Genomic DNA, 22302 nt, shown 5'->3' with positions numbered 1-22302 from the left:
CAATTCAAATATCCACATTTTTCCAAGCATAAATAATTTCTCGAAATATCATAATCAAATCTCATAATATTCCATGGGCATATTTTATAAAAATTGAAATCACCAACATAACCAAATATTTTCTTTGAAATATTTGAAAATCAAATCATGCCCAATTTAATATTAAAACCACAAGAATTTCAAAATTCGCAAAACCATAAAATAATTTCACATGGCATAAATTGGTGAAATGCACATTTTCTTAAATCCGATAAATTCACAAATAATTCCACAATAAATCAAATAAATATTTGGCACATAGAAATTAAATTTCAAATATTTAAATCACACATAATATATTCACCAATTAAATTCCCCGAAATTAATTTGAAGGTGGGTCAATCACCTTATGCACGTATCTCAATCAAGATCCTCCGTAGGATCGACTCTGCTACTCGCACGTGCACCTAAAACATCCACAGTACCAAACCACAAATATTAATATTTTATTTGGGTAATTCCCAAATGGGTACCCGGGGAACGAACACCAAACGATAACTAAAATTTACGAATTATATACCAAATCGAAGCTCGGGTGATGCTAATCACAGATCCGGTCTTAATTTCGGATGATCGTACCCGACAGGGTCGGAATTTCACCAGAAAGCTTTTCGGGTTTCGGCTCCGCAATTCTCCCAAACCGTCACGAATTGGCGGAAACGGATGCCGGATTCGGGTTCAGGAGGTTGAATACAGCGGACTGGAGCCGGCCGGAAAACTGGGTACTCGCCGGAACAGTACTTTCCGGCGAGCCGTCGCGGTCACCGGCAACCGTCGCCGGCGGCGGCGCGTGCGGTGGCCGTTGGTCGTGAAATTTTGCAGACTTGTAGATCGTGAGGAGAGCAACCCAACGGGACCGGCGGTGAGCAAAACGGAGGCCGGATGGCGGAGAAATCACCGTTTGAAGATTTCCGGCCCCTCGTTGGAAAATGCTCCGATCCCGGCGCGTCGGTGGTCCGATGGCCGTGATTTTTGGTGGGTCGGCCGGACTTGAGGAGAGGAGGATGGGTGTATGGCGCGTGTGGCCGGAAAATGGCCGGAAGTGGGTCGATTTGTGGTGGCCGACGGTGGAGGGAAAAACTCGCCGCCGGTCTTCGGACGTCCGATCCGGGGGCGTCCGGCGGCCGTTCACCGTGAAATTTGGAGGTTTTGCCGGAAATGAGGAGGGCAACCTTGCTGGCTGGTGCGTGTGCAGTAACTCGGCCGGAAAATTTGAAAATCTCCGGTGGCCGGCGACTCTCTCTCTCTCTTTCTCTCTCTTCCCCGAGAGTTTTAACAAATAAAAACCCCTGTGTGACACTGTTCATGCCACGTGGACCAATCAGAAGCTAACACGTGGCGTTACTGTGCACTTAAGCCAGATATATTAAAATAATACGGTATCCGGCGAATTTCAAACGTCCATAACTTTTTAACCAAATGTCCGATTTAAGCGTGCCGCTAGTCTATGAACTCGTATCGACGAGTACTTTACAACCATACAAGATTCAACTCAAAATTACAGCACAAGCAAAAGTCAACTCCCGGCACCTTTTGGACAGTTTGCACTTCAACTTGTTTCGCCCATAACTTTCAAACCGTAGCTCCGTTTTTGACGTGCTACTAGTCTACGAACTCAGGGCGTCATGTACTTCGCCACGGTACCCTGGTCAACTCGAAATTCCAACTGGAGCAAAAAGTCAACTTTTGACCTGCTCGGTCAACGGTCAACCTCGGTCAACGTGCACGGATTCCGGTGCGATTTGGGACGGGGTGTTACAATTAATATAAAAGAAGTAGATGCACCAACAGAAAACAAATCAATTATTCACAAGAAATTTGTTAAATTATTTATTTATTTATTCATTACTAGTATTACTATTATTTGTATTTATTTAACTTTTTGCAATAAGCAATTTTTAATTTATATTTGATGCATATAGTCAGTTTCTTAATAGAACCTTTTAATGTGCCTTTATTATTAGCTTTTAATTAATTCAAAAGCTAAAATTTGAGAATATCTTGGTAGTCTGAATAAGTTTAATGATGTACTAAAGCTCTAGAAATTCAAAATGAACTTTATATGAACTAATCCAAAAATAATTTTACATCTCAATACTTAAAGTAATTCAAGGACTCTAAAGTGAGATTCTTATGAGAAATCCATCAATATATCATGATAGAAGAATTCTTCTTAGTATATATGCTCACATGTATAAACAACCGTTAAGTCTTGCATAATTAATATATATACTACTCAGCATCAGAATATTTTATCTTGGAGGCAGAGTTCAATGAAATCAAGGGATAAGAAGTGAGATTTACCTCCAAATGAAAAAAAAATTCTCCTTGCTAAATATATTCACATGTTTAGACAACCCTTATGTCTTGCATAATTAATATATATACCATCCCAAATTAGAATATTTAGTCTGTTCGACATAGTACAATGGTAAAAATATATATTTAACAAAATTATTTATTAATTAAGATATATAACAATTATTACAATTATGTTATATTTTATAAATGTTATTTCAATACTATAAAAAAAACTCATGGGTAGTTGAGAGCTATTTGTATTTTTTTCATTTTCATTTTAAAATATGAAATTTATGAAGTAATTATCAAAGGATTTATCTCCTTAATATTTTTTATATAATTGTTAATATATCATCGATACCAAAATTTTGAAATTTTGGTTTTGACAAATATATTTCTTGCATATTTTTCAATTTTTGTTTACATTCTAATTTTTATTTACTTTATAATATTTATACAATATTAAATTTATTATTGCAAAAATAAATAATAGATAGGTAAAATTGTAATTTGCGATATAATTTTTTTTTCTAAAAATATGATTGGTAGACTTATCTAATGTAATTTCGAACATTGTTTTTACCTTTTATTTACCTAATTATTGGAAGACAAATAAAAGGTAAAAACAAAAACTATCAATAATATAAATTTGGCAAAAAGTTTTACTAAACTTTAATAATATTTATAAAAAAATCATAGATATTTTTAGACTTTCTATAGAAATTTCACGGAAATATATGAAAATTTGAAAATTTCTATGAAAATTATGAACTTTTTAACAAAATTTTGAAAGATTTGATATGGATATTATAATGAAAATTTCCATAAAAATTATGAAAAAATATAAAAAAATTTCGGTGGATATTATGAAAATTATACTCATTTCTACATGCAAGTTAAATTTTCTTTCGATAGATTTAAAAAATAAAAATTTCGCATAAATTTTGTAAAAACTTTCTATATTTTAAATATTGAGAGCACTAACAAGCTCATTCCCTACACTTTTCAAGTGCTACATGAGCTCGGTGATCTGTCTTTGTGCGATATACCTTGTTTGCATAATCAAGCATAGCCTTTGACATATTTTTCCTTACTTATGGTCCTGCCAAACACATTGTGAAGTCCCACATCGGTTGGAAAGGGGAACGAAACACTCCTTATAAGTGGGTGTGGATGTCTTTCCCTTAAGAGGCCTTTTAAAACCTTGAAGGTTGGGTTGTAAGAGGATTCCACAGGCCCAAAAAGGACAATATTTCATGCGGGTGGTCTGGGCTGTTACAGTTGGTATCAGAGCCAGTACCCGAATCGGTGTGCCAGCAAAGACGCTAGGCCTCAAAAGGGGGAGGATTGTGAAGTCCCACATTGGTTGGAAATGGGGGGAGGATTGTGAAGTCCCACATCGGTTGGAAAGGGGAACAAAGCACTCCTTATAAGTGGGTTTTAATACCTTTCCCTTGAGAGACCTTTTAAAACCTTGAGGGCTAGGTTGTAAGAGGATTTTCCAGGCCCAAAGAGGACAATATCTCATTCGGGTGGTCTGGACTGTTACACATTGCCTTTAAATATATCTCCCTTTTTTATTATTATTATTATTTTTTATCTATTAAGAGTTACTTTTTTTTTTTCGGTTGTTCAGATTTAAAATTTGCCTTCATTTGAAATGTGTTGAAATTTACAAGTCGATATTATATCCATTATAATTCTTGTTATGACTTTGTTACAAACTCAGTTAATGATCAATTGATTATACCATTAATTAACAACTTGTTAACCAAATCTATAAGTTGTTATTTAAATTTTGGTTTCATTTCAATTAATTCGCATACATATATATATACACATATATACATATGTGTAACGCCTGGAAATTCGTTGAGAGCTTGAAGCCAAAATATAGTGTTTTAGTAGTCATCACGGCATGCTTGATTTACAATGCAACATGAAGCAGACTAACATATGATGGGTCCCATGATTGGCAAGGGTATATTGGGAATTCTCCATACCCATTGGTGCTCAAAAATGGTCAATGGAGTGCATTTCTTTGCCTCCACAATATTCCATCATTTACTGGATCCATTGCAGCTACCACATATCATGGTCAGAATGAGAATGGCGATGCTTCTGACTGAATGTTGACTTGGTATAATCCATGAGAAAGATTGCTCGACAACAACCGCGTAAGTAGCTAATTTTTTAGTATTCACATTGATGTGACAAATATTAATAATTTTTATTTTATACCATATACACCCAATTTTTAGATAAATCAAATTTTAGGCGTAGAACAATTATTTACTCCATACTCCATACCATGATCTTTGTATAATTTTGTAGGTATATATTAAAATTCGCGAGGCTGACCACTATAAGGGAATTGAATGGAGTTGTATGTACGATGACGACAAGTTGAGCAAATTTGACCAATATTGTCAGGACCCATCCAAAATTCCTCACCGGAACCCTAGACAAGCCCTGATCCCAGGGAAACCCTACCGGACCCTCCAATGAAAAATCCGACAGAACCTCCCCTAAGGGTTGGACTTACCACAAAATTTTCCTGCATGAAAAATATCAGGACCCGTCCAGAATTCCTCCCCGGAACCCTAGACAAGCCCTGATCCCAGGGAAATACCACCGAATCTTCCAACGGAAAATCCGGCAGCACCTCCCCTAAGGGTAGGACTAACCAAAAATTACCTGCACTGAAAACACACTTCTAAAAACATCCCCTTATTCCTCCCACAATACTACAAATTGGTTCCACAAATTTCAGCACTTCGAAAGATAACAGCAACTTGGTGCAATAAATAAAAACTACACGTCCAGTACAGTATACAGAGCATTATACAGATAAATGTGGAATTTATGAAATGACAGATAAAAAGCAATACAAGTTCGAGAGGAAAAAGGGAAGAAAAACTTCTTGAACCTTCGGCAACGAACTGAGACGTTGGGCTCGCCCCGGACAATCAACGTCTCCAACCTGGACCTAAGGGAACGGAATTTAAGAGTGTGAGATTCTAATCATCTCAGTGAGTGACCCTATCTACTGAACACCTTTAATATTAATAATATAAAAATAAAGGAATTTAATTAACTAGTACCGAACAATTAAATAAATAAATAAATAAACAATTGAAGTAATACTTTCTCTCAAAACCCTCACTATTCACTCCGTTGGAAATGTTCCCCTTTTAAAACATTTTCATAAAACCCGATATTCGTACTTCCCGAAAACCAATGAACCAAATAATTTAATAAACAACAAATAAATAAATAAATAAATAAATAAATACCCCAAATATAAATAAACTGCAATAAATTATAATAAATAATTTTGTACCATTTGGAGTTTGAAACTTTATTTGAAAATTACACCTGACAATTACACCTGATGCACCACACCATATACTGGTGATGCCCTCCGATACCCAGCGTCCCGAGCATCGACTGGCGGGGAGGCTAAAGAGAGAAACCTGCAACGGCACTTCGGCGTCCCGACAGTAACGTTGCTAAAACCATCTCCCGGCCAAGGGAGGGGCGGCTGTGGCCAATATCAAACTTGCCTGCCCAGTCCAATGGCAACCACGGGAAAAATAATAAATACAATTTCAAAATATTAGATTTGAAATCCATGTTCTGAAAACCATTTGATGCATCCACTATATACAAGTGGCGCCAACGGTACCCAGCGTCCCGAGCACCGCCAGACAGAAGGTTAAAGAAAGAAACCGGCATACGGTCGCATGGCTTCCCGCCGCGCCGCTACTAATAGGCGTTCTGGCCATGAAGGGGTGGCCTACCCTCATCCGATGGCAACCACAGGACAACCCCATAAATCACCTACGCGCTACTCACACCCACCTGCACGCTAGTCATATCCATGTGAGCACTAATCACATCCATATACACAGAACACCAGTACGTGTTGGTGTATCTAAAAACTCGTAAATCATAAATCAATATTTTTCAGAATCTCAAAATTTCATAAATATCATTGGGTTTATTCCATCCAATTAAACCCGTAATTTTCCACATTCTCTTTTAAATCATCATTATAAATCCATCAAGTTCAAATCCATCAATTTTGAATATACAAATTTTTCAATGGCATAAGGTCAAGCCATTAATATTTCAATGCATAAATATTTTTGAAATATAGTAATTTAAATCCATATTTTTCTCAAATTCTCAAAAATCAATTTAAATCAATAATATGAAAACCGTATAAATTCCATATAAAATTAATTCATATAATTGTGCACAATAATTGAATAATAACTATAGCAATAATTAAAATAAATCAAAACCACAATTTCTTTAAATTCCCAAATATATTCTTTTGGCACCAAAACATATATTAAAAACATTATAAATTGGTAATACAATTCTAAATAGAAATTCTCATAATATCGAACACATAAACATATTTTTGAAATATTCAATTATGAAATTTTCCAACAAATTAGTTTAATAATTAATAATTTCAATTTCAATTTCATAAAATTCTTTAGATCAAAATATTTCTTAATATATAAATATTTTGATTCACTCAATTGAGCATCAAATTTCCAAATATAAATCTACTAAGTATTTATCACATAGAATATCAATTTCAAATATTCAATTAATACAAAATATTCACAAATTTTATTCCCGTAATTAATTTGAAGGTGGGTCACTCACCTCGAGCACGCAATCCAACCAAGATCCTCCATAGGATCAATTCTACGGCTCACACGTGCTCCTAAAACAATAATATTACACAGGGTTAAATAAATTAATATTTTATTCGGATAAATAATATTCGGTACCCGGGGGGTTTAACACCAACGGTGTCCAAAATTCATAAATAAGGTATCAACGGAAAGCTAAGAGGACAAGGAATACGTTACCGATCTCTGTTGGACTCAACTCGACCGGAGGTGGCCAAAAAGTGGACGGAAGCTTTCGGCCGAACTTCAACTTGTCGTATCTCCCAAACGACAAGGAATTGAGCTAGATGGACCTAAAAATCGAGCCCTGGAGGTCCAAAATAGGTGGAAAGGAGTATTAATTTGGCCGGATGGTGGCCGGATTGCCGATGGAGCCAATCTTGCCGTCGTAGGCAACGAAGCCCGATCCAGCCGTATACGGCGACGGTTGGCTACCATTTTCCAGCTGCTGGCCAGAATCTTCCCCCTCTTCCTCCCCATCAGGTGCATGTGGCTTCATATGATTGGAAAAAAAAAAAAAAAAGAGAAACAGGGTGAAGTCGAGAGGGAGAAGGAAGGAAGAAGGAAGAAGGAAGAAGAAAAAGAAAAGAAAAGAAAAAGAAAAAGAAAGAAATTTTGGTGGTTGTTTCCCCACGTGAGGAAAAAAGAAATTTTTTTTTTAAATAATAATAATAATAATAAAATAATAAAAGTAATAGAATAATAAAATAAATAAATAATATTAAGATAATATAGTATTTAATATGGTTGACATGTGACATCTCCTCATTGTGACACATGGCACCCTTTATTAAGTCACACGTGGTACACTGTTCATATATTTAAAAATAATGTTAAAATAATACTGTATTTGAAAAACTTTACAGGTCCATAATTGTAACAGCCCAGACCACCCGCATGCGATATTTTCCGCTTTGGGCTGGGCCCGCACGATTTTGCTCTTCGCGACCCCAAAACAACGGTGGGTCACAGGAAAAGGCCTTGCAAGGGAAAGGTATCCACACCCACTTATATGGCATGCTTCGTTCCCCTTTCCAACCGATGTGGGATGTTACAATCCACCCTCCTTAGGGCCCAGCGTCCTCGTTGGCACACCGATCCGGGTCCGGCTCTGATACCACTGTAATAGCCCATACCACCCGCATGCGATATTGTCCGCTTTGGGCCGGGACCGCACGGTTTTGCTCTTCCCGACCCCAGAACAATGGTGGGTCACAGGAAAAGGCCTCACAAGGGAAAGGTATCCACACCCACTTATATGGCATGCTTCGTTCCCCTTTCCAACCGATGTGGGATGTTACAATAATTTTTCAACAAAATATCCAAATCAGGTGTACCACTAGTCTACGGACTCTTATCGATGAGTAATTCACATTTGTACATGAGTCAAAACTCATATCCCCAAAAATAAAAAGTCAACCCGGCATCCTTGGACAATTTGGACCTCAACTTGTTTTGCTCATAACTTTCAAACTGTAGCTCCGTTTTCGACGTGCTACTAGTCTATGAACTCATGCCAATGTGTTCTTCATAACGGGACCTCGGACAATGTGAAATTCCACTAGAAGCAAAAAGTCAACATTTGATCCCTTCTCAAGCAATGATGGTCAAACCTGGTCAACCTCGGTCAAATTTGAGAAATTTCCAGTGTACTTTGAGACGGGGTGTTACAAATATAGTAGTGACACGTGGAATGAATGCTATTCAAGCCTGATAATAGGCTAGTCAGATGTGATAGATGCGAAAATGTTCAATAGGTTGTGTCCTATATGTGAGGAAAAAATCTTATATGAAGAGGTCTTAACCGGGCAGCTGTACTACTTCAAATGGTTAAAATATGCCATGTCATCTTAAAAAACCCAGCTCACCACCTTTTTTTTTTTTTTTCTAAAGCATAAAAATTTTCTGCCTCGTTTTCTTCGCCTTTTGGAGCGCCGTTTCTTCTTCTTCCTTTGGCTATGGCTTGTCTTCTCCATCACCATCATGGACAAAAATAGCCAGTTGCAACCTTGTGCCTGATGAATATATATATACATATATATATTTAATTCTTTTCAACAGATAAAACATTGATTTTTTTAATTCAATCAATGTTTTGAGAGGAGCATGGGTTAAAATAAACATCTATGATTGAATCAATGCAAGGATGAATCTGGAAACCGATCTTCGTTCACCATTATTCCTATAAGTTTAGAGCATGATTAGCATCTCACATTTTTAAATCCGTTTCTTTAGGTATAAGGATTGGTAGACGTTAGTCCGGAACGAGCTTAACCTTCGTTACTGTCGTGTTTCGAGAAGTTCTTTTCTTTTTATTTATTTCTATTTGTGTAACACCCCATCCCGAAGTACATGGAAAATTTCTCAAATTTGACCAAGGTTGACTGAGAAGGGGTCAAATGTTGACTTTTTGTTCCTAATGGAATCTCACATTGACCGAGGTATCATTACGAAGTACACGTTGTCACGAGTTCATAGACTAGTAGCACGTCAAAAATGATACTACGGTTTGAAAGTTATGAGCAAAACAAGTTGAAGTCCAAACTGTCCAAGCGGTGCTGAAGTTGACTTTTTTTCATGCAAAGTTGAGCTTTGAATCATACATGGTTGTGAAGTGCTCATCGATATGAGTTCATAGACTAGTGGCATGCTTAAATTGGACATCTGGTTAAAAAGTTATGGACATGCGAATTTTTCCGAATACCGTAATATTTTAATATATCTGGATTGAGTGAACAGTGTGTGCCACGTGTCGCAATTTTATCCAATCCTATGAGTGAACCATGGGTGGCTTTTATTTTGGCAAAATGCGTGAGCCGGCGGGGAAAGGAGAGAGAAAGAGAGGAGAGAAAGAGAGGAGAGAAAGAGAGAGAGAGAGAGAGAGAGCTAGAGAGAGAAACCAACCGGCCACCGCCACTTAGCCATTTTTCGACCACCTTTTCCTCACATGCACCACCCCACCTTGGAGCCCACCTACAAACCGGCCGGCTAGCCAAAAACCACGGCCAACCGATCGCCGACGGGCCCAGATCGAGGCTTTTTTCGGCAGCGGTGCCGATTCCTTCAAACCCCAATTTCTCCCTATTCCGGCCACCGTTTGCCTCACCGCTAGTCCCATTGAGTTACCCATCACCAGATCTACCTTCCCACCAAAAATCACTGCCAGTGGCCGCCGGACGCGCCGCCAGCGGTGACGGATTCGTGTGACCACGGCGGATCGCCGGGAAAATTGACTTTTCGGCGAGTTTTCGGCTGCACCGCCCTTCCTTTCCCACTAATTCTGACCCTCTGAACCTAAATCTAGTGTCCCCTTTCCTCAAATCTCAACGGATTGTGAGAATCGAGGAGTTAAATCCCAAAAGCTTTCCGGCGAGATTCCGACCACCTCGGGTCCGATCTCCAGGAAGTAAGACCGGATTCGTAATCCTTGTCACTCAAGCTTCGATTCAGTATATTACTCGTCAATTTTGGTTGTCATTTGTGTTCGCTCCCTGGGTACCCATTTGGGAGTTATCCGATTAAAAATATTAAAATAATTAGTTTTGTGTATTGTGGATATTTTAGGTGCACATATAGGTAGTGGAGTTGATCCTGTGGAGGACCTTGATTGATACACGTGCTTGAGGTGAGTGACCCACCTTTAAAACTATTTTTGGGTGATTAATTATATTTATTTTGTATTAATTTGATATCTAGAATTATGCTCATGTGGTGGAATTTAAATATAATTGTGGAAAAAAATATTATTTTATATATATATACCCATTGATGCTAAATGAAAGTTTGGGTTATTAAGAAATTCTCGATTATTTTTAATTTGATTTAATTATATTTATTACGCATGAGCAAGGTATTTCCATTAATTAATTGTATTTGGATTTTAATATTATTTTTGGGCATGATTTGATATTTAAATATTTCAAGAAAAATATTGTTTTAAATTGGTGGTTTCAAATTTTATAATTACGCCCATGGAACATTATTTGATTGATTTTATGATTTTGGAAGAAAATTATTTGTATATTATTATCGGTGGATTTATGCTGGTGTTATTTAAGAAAAATGTGGGAAGGTGAATTTGAAAAATGGTATAATTCCCACGGTGAATTTTGGAAAAATTACATACCTTTTTATATAAAATTTGGTTATTTATTTTAAACGCACTCATACAGTACTGGTGTTCTGTACTGTATATGTGGATGAGCGCACAAGTTATAATGTCTCCCGTGAGTTGCCATTGGACCAAGGGTAGACAAGTTTTATATAGTACACATAAGCCGCCCCCTCCGTGGCCGGGATGATGGTTTAAGCAGCGGCGCTGTTGGGACGCCGAAGCGACCTTATGCAAGTTTCTTTCTTTAACCTCCCGCCGGACGGTGCTCGAGACGCTGGGTATCGGAGGGCATCACTGGTATATAGTGTGGTGCGTCAAGTATAAATTTTCAGATAGAAATTTCAAACCCTAAAGGTTTTAAAATCGTATTTAAATTAAATGCATTTAATTTGTTTTATCATTTATTTATAATTATTTAAATTATATTTTTGATGCTGTTTATCTTAATTTATTTAATCAAATTATATGAATTATATATTGAAAGTTTTTCCCTTATGTTATATTTCTTTAATGCAAGTGTTCTAAATTTATTTTATTATATTTCATTATATTTTATTGGTATTTGGATTGTTTAATTATTTATTAAAATAATTATTTCTTGATTTGTGGGGCATAAAATATTGGGTTTTGCAAAAATGTTTTAAAAGGGGAACCTTTCCAACGGAGTAAATAGTGAGGGTTTTGAGAGAAATATTATTTTCAATTAATTATTATTTAATTACTTATTTATTCCTAATTAATCAAATGTGCCATAATTATTGTTGCTTTATAATTGTACAGTAGATAGGATCACTTACTGAGATGATTAGTATCTCATATTTCTAAATTCTGTTCCCCTAGGTACAAGGATTAGGAGACGTTGATCATCCAGGGCCAGCCCGACATCTCAGTTCATTGCCGAAAGTCCAAGAAGTATTTTCTCCCTTTTTCCTCTTCATCTTGTATTGCTTCTTTGTAACACCCCGTCCCGAAGTACACCGGAAATTTCTCAAATTTGACCGAGGTTAACCGCTGATCGTTGACGTTGATCGTTGACCGTTGACCGAAGGGGTCAAAAATTGACTTTTTGAATGGGATGGAATTCTAGGTTGATCGAGGTACCGCTACAAAGTATACGTTGTCACGAGTCTATAGACTAGTAGCACGTTCAAAATGGAGCTACGGTTTGAAAGTTATGAGCAAAACAAGTTGAGGTCCAAACTGTCCAAGGGGTGCTGAGTTGACTTTTTATTCATGCAAAATTGAGTTTTGACTCATGTATGGTTGTGAAGTACTCATCGATACGAGTCCTTAGACTAGCAGCACATCCGATTTGGACATGTGGTTTGAAAGTTATGGACATGTGAAGTTTTCCAAATACCGTAATATTTTAATATTTTTGAACCGGTGAACAGTGAAACACCACGTGTCGCGATCTCAGCCATTCCTGTGAGTGCACAATGGCACTCACGTGGTTTTTCTTAGGTGAGGTGGGAGAGAAGATAAGGGGGGAGAGGAGAGAGAAGGAGGAGAGAAAAGGAGGAGAGAGAAAGAGAGGGGGAGAAAAATCGACCACCACCGGTTGGCCATCGTCTGGCCACCGGAGGGCCACACGCACCACCCCACTGCCTCTGCCTCCTCAATTCTGACCGGCCACCGGCCGGTAATGCACCAGGATCGGAGCGTTTTCCGGCGACGGCCAGTTTTCCCCTCCACCACCGGCCACTGTCGTTTGACCCATTTCCGGCCATTTTCAGGCGACACGCGCCAGCCATCCCTCACCACCTCCTCATTTCAGGCTAGCCCACCAAATTTCACGGCTACCGGACCTCCGACATGCTGGGATCGGAGTATTTTCTGATGAGGGACCGAAAATCTTCAAACCCAGATCTCCTCGCCGTCCGGCCTCCATTTGCCTCACCATCGGTCCTTTGGAACCCTCTCCCTTCGATCTACAAAACCCCCAAAAGTCTCGGCCACCAACCACCGGATGCACCACCGGCGGTGACGGTTTTCGGAGGGATTCGGCGGCTCACCGGAAAATCCAGTTGCACCGCCAGTCCCTCCCCATTAATTCCGACCCCGTAAACCCAGATCCGGTGTCCTTTTCCTCCAATTCGCGATGGTTTGGGAGAATCGACGCTCTAAAGGCCGAGAGCTTTCCGGCGAGATTTCGGCCACCACGGGTCCGATCTCCGGAAAGTAAGACCGGATTCATAATCCACACCTCACAAGCTTCGATTCAGAGCACGTGTACGTCATGGAATTGATCCCATGGAGGACTTGGATTAATTGCGTGCTCCAGGTGAGTGACCCACTTTCAAAATTATTTTGGGATGTTAAAATATATATATTTGGTGTTAATTTGTTATTTGAAAATTATGTTTGATGTGTTGAATATTTATAAATTTATATTTGGAATTTTGATGCCAAAATTGATTGGAATTAAATATTTGTATATTATAAAATATTTTGGTTGTAAGGAATTTGAGGTTTTGGTAATTATTATCAAATTTTATTGTTGGAATATTTCATAATGGAATATTTCAAAAATATGTTTATGTGTTCAATATTATAAGAATTTCTATCTAGAATTGTATTGTCAATTTATAATGTTTTTAATATATATTTTGGTGCCAAAAGAATATATTTGGGAATTTAAAGAAATTATGGTTTTGATTTATTTTAATTATTGCTATGGTTATTATTCGATTATTGTGCACAATTATATGAATTAATTATATATGGAATTTATATGGTTTTCATACCATTGATTTAAATTGATTTTTGAGAATTTGAGAAAAATATGGATTTAAATTATTATGTTTTAAAAATATTTATGCTGGGAATATTAATGGCTTGATCTTATGCCATTGGAAGATTTGGATATTTAAATTGATGGAATTGAGAGTTGATGGATTTGAAATTTATGAAATTTATGCGATAAATTTATACGATTATTTGTAAAGGAATTGTGGAAAATTTACGGGTTTAATTGGATAGAATAAACCCGGTAGTATTTATGAAATTTTGAGATTTAAAATAAATATATGGATTTTATGATTTTTAGATGTACCATACACGTACTGGTGTTCTGTGTATATGGATGTGATTAGTGCGCACACGGATATGATTAGCGCGCAGGTGGGTGTAAGTAGCGCGCAGGTGATTTATGGGGTTGTCTTGTGGTTGCCATCAGATGAGGGTAGGCCGCCCCTCCATGGCTGGGATGCCTGTTTGCAGTGGCGTGGTGGGACACCACGCAACCGTATGCCGGTTTCTCTCTTTAACCTCCTGTCTGGCGGTACCTTGGGACGCTGGATACTGTTGGCGCCACTGGTATATAGTGGGTGTATCAAGTGATTTTTAGAACATGGATTTCAAAATAAATATTTAAAATTGTATTTAAATTAAGAATATATTTAATGTTGTTGTTATTATTTATTTAAATTTAAAGCTTTACACAAATTTTATGAAATTGTTATCGTGGTTTTATTACCTATTCTCATTAATGTTTAAAAGTTATTTGCCTTGATTTTATCATTTAAATCGATTGGTATTTTAAAATAAATTCTATTATATTTATATCATTTGTTTTATATAGATGTTTAAATTGATTTAAAATGTTTCTTTGATTATTTTCTTGATTCAAACAATAAATTTTATAATTTATATATTGGATTTATTTTTTTTCTTATGCCAAATTTCTTTAATACAAGTTTAATTATGATTTTAATTATTATATCTAATGACGTTTTATTCTATATTTCCATTCTAAATTTTGGATCTTTAAATTCTTGTATATTATTTGTTTATGACATTTATTAATCAGTTAGTAATTGTTACAAAATTATTTTTATTTCTATTCCTATTTTATTTTCATTATAAATTTTGGATGCTTGATTTATTATATTTTATTTGATATTTAGTTAACTAATTGTTTTCCTTGGTTTTTGGGGCATACAAATAACGGGTTTTGCGAAAATGTTTAAAAAGGGAAACTTTTCCAACCGAGTGAATCGTGAGGGTTTTGAGAGAAAATATTATTTTCAATTAATTATTATTTACTTACTTATTTATTCTTAATTAACTAAATGGACTATAATTATCGTTGCTTTATAATAGTACAGTAGATAGGGTCACTCACTAAGATGATTAGCATCTCATATTTTTAAATTCCGTTCTCCTAGGTCCAGGTTGGGAGACGTTGATCGTCCGGGGCGAGCCCGACGTCTTAGTTCATTGCCGAAAGTCCAAGAAAGATTTCTTTCCTTTTTCCTCTCCATCCTGTATTACTTCTTTATCTGTCATCGTATTAATTTCATATTTACTGGCTAATGCTCTGTATACTGTATTGGACATTTAGTTATTAATTATGCACTGATTTACTGTTATTCATTTTGAAGTGCTGTAAATTTGTGGAATCAAATTGTAGTAATATGGGAGGAATAAAGGGATGTTTCTAGAAGTGTGTTTTCAATGCAAGAAAATTTGTTGTAAGTCCAACCCTTAGGGGAGGTTCTGCCGTATTTTCCATTGGAAGGTCCGGTAGGGTTTCCTTGGGATCAGGGCTTGTCTAGGGTTCCGGTGAGGAATTTTGGATGGGTCCTGACATTCTTTATCTGACATTGTATTAATTCCACGTTTATTTGTCTAATGCTCTGTATACTGTATTGGACATTTAGTTATTAATTATGCACTAATTTCCTGTTATTCATTTGGAGTGCTGCAAATTTGTGGAATTAAATTGTAGTAATAGGGGAGGAATAAGGGGATGTATATAGAAGTGTGTTTTCAGTCCAGGAAATTTGTGGTAAGTCCAACCCTTAGGGGAGGTTCTGTCGGATTTTCCATTGGAAGGTCCGGTAGGGTTTCCCTGGGATCAGGGCTTGTCTAGGGTTCCCGTGAGGAATTTTGGACGGGTCCTGACAATTTGTAATATTTCTTTTCATCCTATGTTGTACCTTATGATGCTCTGTATACTATACTAGATTTATTTTTTTAAATACTGCATTAGTTTCCTGTTTAATTTATGGAAGTGCTGATTATTGTGGAAATAAATTGTAGTAAGGTGGGAAGAATAAGTTCCTATATATAGAAGTGTGTTTTCAGTGTAGGGAATTTGTGGTAAATCCAACCTTTAGGGGATATTTTGTCGAATTTTTCATTGGAGGATCTGGTAGGGTTTTTTTGGGATCAGGGCTTATCTAGGGTTTCGGTGAAGGATCTTGGACGGGTCCTAACATCAACTAAAATCCTTTATCCCCAATTTATTAAAAAAAAAAGTTTATTAAACATTTCAAACTTGGATGTTGTGGTAAGTGATGCATAACATATAATGAATTTTCAAACTTAGAGAGAGGCTGTCCATAATTATTGAATTTATGTATTCATCAAACACATTAGCATTCGGGGTGACACTAAAATTAACGAAAAAATTAGCTAGATTATTTTTTCCACAATAAATAAAGATCAATAACAATTTTGTTATTCTTATTGACTTTGTCATTCACGGGGACAAAATACATAATATGACAAAGGAGGGCAGCCATGGAAAGAACAAAATGAATAGACCGGTTAATATCACCAAAAAGTCTCCATGAAAAAATACATAATATGTCAATGGAGGGCAAGCATGCAAAGAACAAAATGAATAGACAGGTTAATATCACCAAAAAGTCTCCATGTAATCAGAATATATGGAATAAAGGTGAAAGAGTGGGCAGTATGTGGAATAAAGATTTATTGTATACTTAAAAAAGGGAAAGTTGTTGGCATTATTATATGGGCAGGCAGATGGTGAAGCCATGAAGACAAGTGACAAAGGTAAAATAGACAAATGGAAGGCTACTATCACCATGGAATAACTATCATGCGTAAGGAAAGAGGATATATATATATATATATATAAAAGGAAAAGTTAACCAAGGAACAAAGAAAAAGATCAACCTTCAGTGTAAAAAAAAAAAAAAAAAATCTTCAGTGTCAAAACAATTATTGTGAAAACAGACATTATATATGCCTGTGCCATATATAATGTGTATGTATATAAATACTACAAATGATTTCCATTGACAAAGCATAATTCCCAATTAGCTTTGATAAAGTTATAATTTCAAAGTTTTTGGAATTTCTCAAAGCTCGAGAAAAAAAAAATGGCGTTGAATGTGTTCGACAAACCCATTAGGAACCAAACATTAAAGGAAATGACGGAATATCAAGATAAAGAGGTCATAAAGGCAGTAGACGGAGCTTATGAAGCCCTGATGATGAAAGATGCAGACAACAAGGTTGAGAAAGCTCAAAAATTTGTTGAGGGCTTGAAGCCAAAATACGGTGCTGCGCTAATATCCACACTTTGCCTCATCTACAAAGAATAGGAAACAAATTAACATTTGTTGGGACCCATGATCGGGAAGGGCATATTGGGGATTCTCCATACCCGTTGCTGCTCGAAAACGGTCAATGGGGTGCATTTCTTCACGTCTAGGAGTCTCGATATAATGGATCCATTGCAGCTACCATATATCACGATCAGGATGAGAATGGAGATGCTTTTCACTGGATATTGTCTTGGTAAATCCACTGAACGACAACAACCACGTAAGTAAATCTAATTTTTAAAAATTCGTATTGATGTGATAAATAAAATATAAGTTTTTGTTGAGATTTTTGGTTTCAAGGCAGGGCAGGGGAACTCTAAAAAGAAGAGTTTGTGTTTTGTTGAGAGGTTATGCGATGAAAAGACAATTTTTATGCCTATTAGGTTGTAGGAACTGAGACTTATTACTTATGTTTGATGTCTGTGTGGCTACATTTTCTATACCTATCCGGCCACAATTTTCTTCATTAAAGATGGTACGATGGAGGGATATAAAGTAGGATTCTCTCAGTTTAGTTTTATGTTTTGATGGTGAAACAATCCCAATATTATACTTGGTGTTGTATATCATCAGGATGCATATCACTTCAAATAATTTGTTATGTTATTCCGTTTTACTTCTTTTTGGGCTTTGCAAAAGTTAATGACCTTTTAACGTTACATTTGTGATGGACTACTTCCATCAAAGGCTATTTGTATCAAGTGCAGAGGACGTTAGTGATTTTAACCATGCTTAGAGCTCTTTTGTTCTCTAACTATAATAAGGAATGTATTCTAGTTACTTGACAAACTCGTTTAGTACAAGGAATAAGCGATGAGTGTAGGAATATTTTATTATTGTCTACTAAAATTTTAAGGTTCATCTTCTCTATTTCTTTTTATGTTTGTAATTGTGCCACATGTTTTAAATCTGTAGGTTTGTGAGCCATTACGGACACAAATAAATGGAGCTCCTTTGGAAAATGCGCATTACTTGGCTTACCGTTATGATAAACTTTGTCAGGATGTGGAGGCCAAGGTAATTACTAATCTCAAGTTTAGGAGTAAACACTTGGGTAGAAAACTGCATATTTATAGTGAATATCTTCTTATCAGGTTACTGAAGTTTTGAGGCGTCGATCAAAATCTAGGGATCTCTCTATGTCTGGAGAAAGTTCTGTGAAGCTTGAAAGTGCAGAAGCAAGACTTGCTGACCTTAAATCTTCTACTGTGGCACTTGGCAGAGAAGCGACTACTGCTATGTTGTCAATTGAGGATCAGTAGTAGCAGATGACGTTTCATAGGCTTCTCACCATGATAATTTGTTTTATTCTTTGTCCAACAGAACACCACATTTATATGCATTGGTATGTCCTTATTGCCAATTGCAAATAAAACTTTGAAGATCTTTATATGTCTATGGTTTTTGTTACTATTAGATTTTAATGAGGATAGAGGTATTCATATTATTTTATGTTAACTTTGGCAAGTGAGTCTTAGAAAAAAATATTATTTAAATTTATATTGCAAGGTCAATGCTGAGAGATCTTATCATCAACATGCTCTTGCTATTTTGGATAAGCTACATGTTGAGGTCTGTTATCTAGCCTTGCTCTGCCTTTACTATTTTCTTGTACCCTATTTTTATGAGAATAACTTTTCCTGCCCTACATTTTTGAAATACTTGATGCTAGATGACTCTGGAGAGGCAATCAAAAGAATTTTCATCTCTACCGACGAAGACTCACAAGAATCTGATGATCATCAAGACAACATGTTCTTTATTGCTAAAGTAAGACCTCTGGAATATTAGAGTTTTTTCATTACGATCCACAAAGATAACATCATGTAAATTAGTCCTTTGTTATTAGAGCGGTTGTACCGTGGTACCAACAAATATTTGCATTTATCATGTAGTTTTTTTACCACTGTACTTAGTTTACTTTTTATTTCATTGTGCTCTTTCTTTTAGGAAGAAAATATATTATTAGAAATACTTTATCTTGTACGTTATTCACCAATTTGATGCTGAAGCAGAAGGAGAGCTGAGTATATCAGTTGATGATTATGTTGTGGTTCGCCAACTACTCTGTCCTCTGCTAATTTTAAATAAAGCTGTCTTTATCCAATTTTTAGGTTATGATGATAGGGCTTTTATATTTGTTGAAATAAAATTTGCTTTCTAAAACAAGGTCGGAAAGGTTTGCAAGGTTTTTTCTTTTAATACTGAAAATTTGATAAACTCTTTTAAAAAGAGTTCTTTGAAGATAGTTTTGAAAATATTTTTGAATGTGATTTTGATATACTTTTCAAAACATGCAATGTTTAGCACATTTTGGCACCACAAATACAATTTGCATTTTTGTTTAACCAAGATAATCAGGAACATCCATAACACTCCAAATTGCAATAACTTTCATAGTTGAGGTGCTCAATGGGAATGTTGTTCCCGTTTCAGCTATTAAATTTGGAGTAAAAGGTGTCTACTTTTTCTGATTAGCCTATCGGAAGAAATTAGAATATTTTGCATGCTGTTGTTGATATCAATCAGGTGGCTCCTCATGGATGGCCAAAAGGCGAGTGCAACGGTAAGGCTGGATGGTTCCCCTCTGCTTACATAGAAAGGGAAGAGAAAGCCCCAACAAGCAAAATAGCACAATCAAGCTTGTGAGATGTGTCAGGACCCGTCCAAAATTTCTCACTGGAACCCTAGACAAGCCCTGATCCCAAGAAAACCCTACCGGATCCTCCAATGGAAAATCCGGCAGAACCTCCCCTAAGGGTTGGACTTACCACAATTTTCCTGCACTGAAAATACACTTCTATATACACCACCTTATTCCTCCCACATTACTACAATTTAAGTTCCACAACTGGCAGCACTTCGATAACAAAGTATATAAAAGGCATATAATGGAATTAATTTAGTAAATAACCAATTAAAATATACCATCATAGATTCTCGTCCGCCCACACCACCCACTTAGTGCTGCACATGTCGAATACACTTCAAATATCGTTTTACAAATATTCCAATGCGTAACATAGAAAGAAAGGTAAAACAACATCACATTAGCAATAGAGAAAAAAAGCTATAACAAACGTTTTAATGATAATGGTATTAATGTAACTTGCCTGAGGGCTATCACATAACCACACCTATCTAAGGGCTATCTTACCTACCCAAAGGCTAGTAATAATAAGAAAAACAATAACAAAATTAATATTAAAGATCTCATAATAGTGTTAATAAAAATAAAAATAAAATAATAATCAATAATAACAACTATAATTATAATAATGATAATAATAGGAATTGGAATTACAATAAAAATAATCATTATAAATAACAATAACAATCCCGATAACAGTGACAATAATGATTAAATAAATAGTCAAATACAATTAATAGTAATAAGAATATAATAACATCGATTAAGAATATTAGTAAGAAATTAAATCACAAATAGATAACATAATATAAATACATAAAATCATATCTTAAAATCCATAGCATAAAATGAAATATACACGCTCTAATGGAGATACGTACGATACCTTCTGACATGCTACGAGATCCATGATTCCAGCTGTCGCGGGTACTTTGCCACCAATACAAACCGGGGTGGTTGCCTATATTGGCCGTTCGATCCCCTGGACTCGTAGGCAATATAGTTATGAGGCTAGTTCTACATGGACCACATTGGTTCGCCGCCTCCGTATGGTGCGGTATATACAGTATAATATCAATAATATAACATACAAATATATGTACGAACATATAAAAAAATACTCGATGCACCATACTATATACCAGTGGTGTCCGAAGGTACCCAACGTCCGAAGCACCTACTGACAGGAGGTTAAAGAGAGAAACTTGCATACGGTCGCTTCGGCATCCCGACAGCGCCGCTACTTAAACCGTCATCCCGGCCATGGAGGGGGGCGGCTTATGGCCAATATCAAACTTGCCTACCCTCGGTCTGGTGGCAACGCACGGGAGACATTACAACTTGCGCGCTTATCATAATTACATGATGTGATTCCGCCCGAGGCCGCTCAACCGATAACCCGCTGGGATGCTGACTTGACACGGATGAAGACTAGGCCAATCACAAGAGCTCAAATTAAGAGATTTAAGGACAACCTGGGAGTATTTATACAGGGGGTAATCAATCTCAACAGACCTTGTCCATACTTGAAGATACAAAGCCTATTCTAAGCATCCAAGTGGTGGAAGTAGATACGGACCTGGGTGACAGTTTTGGTACATTTTTGGAGTCCGGGAAGTATGAAATGGTTCCAATGCTTTATGGGTTCAATACATATGCCTAAGAGGTCATGGAATCAAGTTAAAGCAGCATCAAATGCAATCAAAAAGGGCTTGTACGGACAGCTTCAACAATTTGGCCGAATTTGCTGTATTGCTTGCTGACTTTACTGTATTTTACTGTATTAGCCTTTTCTTATTTTTCCAAGCATGGGCAACGTATGGGCCTTCATATTCAGTTTATTTGGCATCCTACAAAGCATCTAGAAGCTGATTTGGAGCTCAATTTGGTCAAAGATTGGTCAAAGTCAACTTAGTCAAAAAGCTAGTATTATAGTTTCCTAATTTGATTCTACTTTTTGTTTTAGGAAATTACCATTACGTTTTAGTTTTTATTTATTTATTTTCTGGACAAATAAGTTTAGGAAAGTTATTATTTTATTATTTTCATTGTAAATTAATTAATTCCTAATTCAGAATAAAGGAATTAATTAATCAAATTTAGTTTAGGAAACTTAGTTTA

General features: G+C 36.3%; 1 pseudogene; it reads left to right on the top strand.

Moving 5' to 3' along the window:
• LOC125418930 (SH3 domain-containing protein 1-like) overlaps positions 1–20180 on the top strand; it is a 166584-nt pseudogene extending 146404 nt beyond the window's left edge.
• Positions 20181–22302: the final 2122 nt, after the last annotated feature.

This window comes from Ziziphus jujuba, chromosome 6 (genome assembly GCF_031755915.1).
Source record: "Ziziphus jujuba cultivar Dongzao chromosome 6, ASM3175591v1".
Lineage (NCBI taxonomy): Eukaryota > Viridiplantae > Streptophyta > Magnoliopsida > Rosales > Rhamnaceae > Ziziphus > Ziziphus jujuba.
The sequence above is the reverse complement of the archived record's forward strand: the minus strand, read 5'-3'. Positions and strand labels throughout refer to the sequence as shown.